Genomic DNA, 4698 nt, shown 5'->3' with positions numbered 1-4698 from the left:
CGCAACACCCTTCCTCGCCCAAGCACCACCCGAAGCACCCCCCCGCGCGCATACAAACCAAAATGGCACGGTGCATGACATAACCCACCCAGAAGATGTTGGAGCGGCAGAGCGGCTAGCTTCCAACTCTGATGGAGGGATTTCTGATTGTCTGCGATTGTGTGTGTCCACTACAACTCTTTTTTTATTTCGGATTTCAGATACCTCCTTTACCGCGCCCTACACCCACCATCCCGAGCAGCGCCCACAGAGGGTGACGCTCGCTAACTTTTAGGGCACTTCGCACTGCGGCTCTTGGAGGACAAGGCATTAAGAAAGAGCAAGCGGGAGAGAGATAGTGAAAGAGAGAGAAGAAAGAGGGCCTCAGCCCTCCAGTCAACCTTTCTGGAAGTCCAAACCAACTCGACCGCCAACAGTAAAACAGAGCAAAACATGGCAGAAAACCTGATTAGAAAAACGTTAAACAATATCCGAACGCAACAAAGTGCGTGCGTGCCCTACACCAGGTTCTCGTGCAGATCAACAGGTAATACCGGAATCCGGGGCCTGGACACCCGGGGACATCGCGTTTGCTTGCAGCACCAGAGGCCAGCGCCAGGTCTGGTCTGAACTACCTATCCGGCCAGCGGCCTCCATCTGGCGTGCCCAAGGTGCCCATTTTTTATCGTTCCAAAGGTCTTGGGCTCGGACCTCGGTGTGCCTAAAACTTCTTCCCCATCATCGTCCCCGTTCCTGGGACTGGTTTTTGGCGAGGAAAACCGAAGCGTCCACAGCTAGGTCCAGGGCAAACTGACACAGGTCTGGTCACACCGAGCCCAGTCCAACCCACAGCCCAGGGGTCCTTTAGCAGCGTACCGGCGTGCCTGGTAAACACGTGCCTGATGGTGTGGCTTAGCGCAATGCACCTAGAATGCACGTAGCATCGAATAGCTTCTTCCTTGAGGTTTTACCTGCCCGAAGCGAGCCGAATTGAACGTGTCTTCAAATTTGAGCAGTTCATGGTGGACGATTCCAGGCCAATCCCACCAACAAAACACAACGCCACCTTGTTTGCCGTCAATCGCTGCGTTGAAGTCGCGTTAGAAGATCGCTGTCAGACAACTATGATGACTTTGGATGCGATCTAACGCACAACAACCGCATCCGCAGGTCGTGTCCGAATTAAGACAAGCTTAGGTCTAGGCCGAAAATGACAATACGAGGCGCACATCGGGGTTCCAGTACATCGATCAAGGCGTTGTAGCCTGTGGTTAATACTAGATATACCAGTGTTATCAATAGGGTGACTGTTAGCCATATATGATACACTTCTTTGGTTATTAAGAACAAACGGCTTAATATTTTTCGATGCTTTAACTTTTATTTGACAGGTGCATTCAAGACATTTTTATATGAAAAACAATTTACGTCATTAGAACATTTATCCACCACGGCTGGCTTAACAGTAGCCCCTTCGATCGACCTATTTTTGAGTACATTTTCGATTGTCTCTGGCCTCGGCAATAGCAATTCGAATTGTGGTCTAGAGGTGGTCATTTGGTTGCTGGTTTGTTTGCGTAACTATTATAACTATTAACATAACTATTACGTAACTATTAACATAACCACCGAGGTGGAAATGAGCTTCAACGGAATGAGATTTTCAAATATCGCACCGATCGGGTGGAAGTCCTACCAATTTGGAAATATGTTTTTTATATTTTCCAATTGTCTGCAATCAAAACTGTATGTTATACATAACACGCCTTGAATGAACCTTTCAAATATAAGCCGTTTGTTTTTAATAACCAAATAAAAAAGTGTACAGTGTATGGCTCACCCTTGTACCAGACCGGCCCAAATGGCTAGTGTTAATTGGGCTTCCCTGGGCTGGCTAGCCGCAAATGTTTTGGCATCTGGCTGGCCATGTCCTCTAAGACCCGGAGGGCTGACTATACAATGTAGTACACCGCATACACTCACAACGGACCATTTCATGGTGCATGTGTATGTGTGCCGCTCGTCAAAAAAATGCGAAACGCGTTCACGCTCGATCGACTTTCGGAAGCGCGCGTTCACAGCCGATCGTGAGGAGGTTTGCAAATATTAATCGGCGGTGTGTGTGCGAAACACCGTGATACCGTGTCACCGTGCCGCATGTATGTGGCTGTGCTGTGTCTGGGGCGTCCGGTCGCACTACGAACCCGCACTTCGAGAGTTCAAGTCGACGTCGTTGTGGAAGCCTTGCAAGGTGTATGAAGATGTAGCGCCCTATCAGACCAACTCCCACCTCGCCCTCTCCTCCTCCGTCCATCACGCCAACGCACTACCTCCCGCACAACGAAACTGGACCCGCGATCAACCCGCATACGGATGCGGTCACGGAGCACGCGCGCGCTCCCGGACCACAAGAACCACTATTAAGCGAAACAGATCGTTTACTTGCCCACCCCCCTGGGGGTTCTCTTCTTGACCATCTTCACCCGCTTCATCTGTCTCTTGGTACACCGCCCCTCTCTAGTCGGGGGTTTCCGTTTGGTTGGTCGGTCTTCGCTCTCTACGCCATGTGTTTCGCACATTACAGTGTCGCGCACCATGTGGACGTACCACGGCGCGCCAGATATCACGTTGCTGCCGTCTCGCTCTCTCTATCGTTGCTTGTGTCCCATGCCAGATCTCGTCAAATCTCGCCCTCTGCAACGGTACATTAGGGACGCACGCTAAGATTTGGAAGACTAGAACTTTGAGTACATAGGAATTTGGCGTACAGAATGTAGAATTTTTACGCTTGTTTGACAGATCGACTCCATAAGCGACTTCAATGCCTGGATTGGCGGGATTGAACCCGCTGGACCGAATTCTCCGGGTGGGTTCGTGACGCAGACTTCGAGACTATCCCACACGACCCAATATGTAGGTCTCTGATGGGAGCAGCTCAATCTTTGTCGGACATAGCCTTCTTTTTCGTCGAGCTTTCATTAGAATGCCCGATTCGGGCAATGGCCACTTGTATCAGGCCTACCCAGTCCACTGCCCTGTTCTTCCAGTCACCAAAGCCGAGCAGGTCCTTGCTGGCCTTCCGGGCACTGTCCTCCCATCTATATCGAGGCCTACCGACTGGCTTCTTGCCGTGCACCTTTCCTAATAGCGTTTTCTTTGGAATCCTTGACTCATTCATTCGTATAATGTTCCCAGCTGTTCTGTTCTGTTTTGTATTATAGAGACTTTGAGTGGCAATAGCCTAGCATTCGTCTCTTTTTACATACTAATGCTAGCTACCTAAATTTAGATTAATTCTAATTCTCAAATTTTAAACCTTGTGCCAATTGTCTATCGGGATACCTGGGTGATTCCTAGGCAGGGAGGTCTGATGTACAAGAGCCCCGACCCTAACGTGCCCATCCCAATGCAATTTTCTTCATCATGACAGAAAATTCTGGAGCATCATGCATTTCATAGGCCTCTCTATTATGACTGATCCTCTAATATTCTCCATCATTCACTGGGCCAACTGGGATTCTTCTAAGATTTCTTGAGACTGAGTACTCCAATCCGTAACATGAGACAGGGCGGATTATCGTCTTGCATGATCTTCGATTACCCTTCCTGGGCACTATCTTTGACTCGATTATGGGCAATATAGAGAAATGTGTCCGGTTGGCTATTTATATTCTGCGACGTATCTCGTCTTCTGCATTACCATCTTCTGCCAGGTTAGTACCGAGATATGCGAAGCTTTCAACATTCTCCAAATAGTATTCGGCAAACGGTGTTGTTTTGCCTTTGTGGGCGGTGTCTGCGGGACTGTGTCATGATCTTTGTTTAATCCTTGTTTATTTTGAGACCTGCCTGTTCCACTGCTCTGCCGAGTTGCACAAAAGTCTCTGTGGCCAACGGTTGTGACCAGGACATAATATTAATGTCTCGTCCGCATATTCAACTATCTGTGTCGATCTGTGTCACCGTAGCATAGGAGGATCCGAATTAGTGACAGCCGTCGCTCGCCAGGCAGTTTCGTGACTGGGTGTGACGCTGGACCTGTGTGGGGCTGTGGACACTTCGGTCTCATCCCGTCCCCCCAAAACCAGTCCCAGAAACGGGAACGGAGAGGACGTTTTAGGCAGGGCCGAGGCCCGAGCCCAAGACCTTTGGACCGAAGAAAACTGGGCGCCTTGAACGCCAGATGGAGGCCGCTCAGACTGGGTAGGGGGTCGCGCAAATACGTTGGACCCGCGTGTCCGGCCCCCGGGATTCCGGTATTACCTGTTGTAAGGGGTCCATTGGGCGTCCCTTGCGCGCCCTAGCCGCGCAATGAGCGAAGGTGCGTAGACGGCGCGTGTGTGGAGCAGTGCACCGGGACCATTAACACCCTCTTCGGCAGCGGTTAATCGCCGAAGCAGTTGTACGGCCGGCTGGCCGGCCGGTTCCAACCCCGGTCCCCATCCCGCACACCCACAATGCTGGGCCAGCTCTGGGATGCTCAGGCAAATGGCGCCGCTGCGGCCGCAATTGATGGTGGCGGCCAAATTCTCGGCCACGCTCGGCCAGGAACGCGCGTAATGGTCAATGGCCACCGCCCGGCCAGCCAGCCAGCCAGCCAGCCCGTCTTGCTCTATCCGAACCCACATGCTACCAACACTCCCGCTGGGGTCTCTTCACTTCAATTTAGTTATTTACAAACTTCCGAATAAACGCCTTCGCCAGCGGCGGTCAGAAGCC

This window comes from Anopheles bellator, chromosome X, assembly GCF_943735745.2.
Source record: "Anopheles bellator chromosome X, idAnoBellAS_SP24_06.2, whole genome shotgun sequence".
In the NCBI taxonomy this organism is placed as follows: domain Eukaryota; kingdom Metazoa; phylum Arthropoda; class Insecta; order Diptera; family Culicidae; genus Anopheles; species Anopheles bellator.
Note: the sequence above shows the minus strand (reverse complement) of the source record.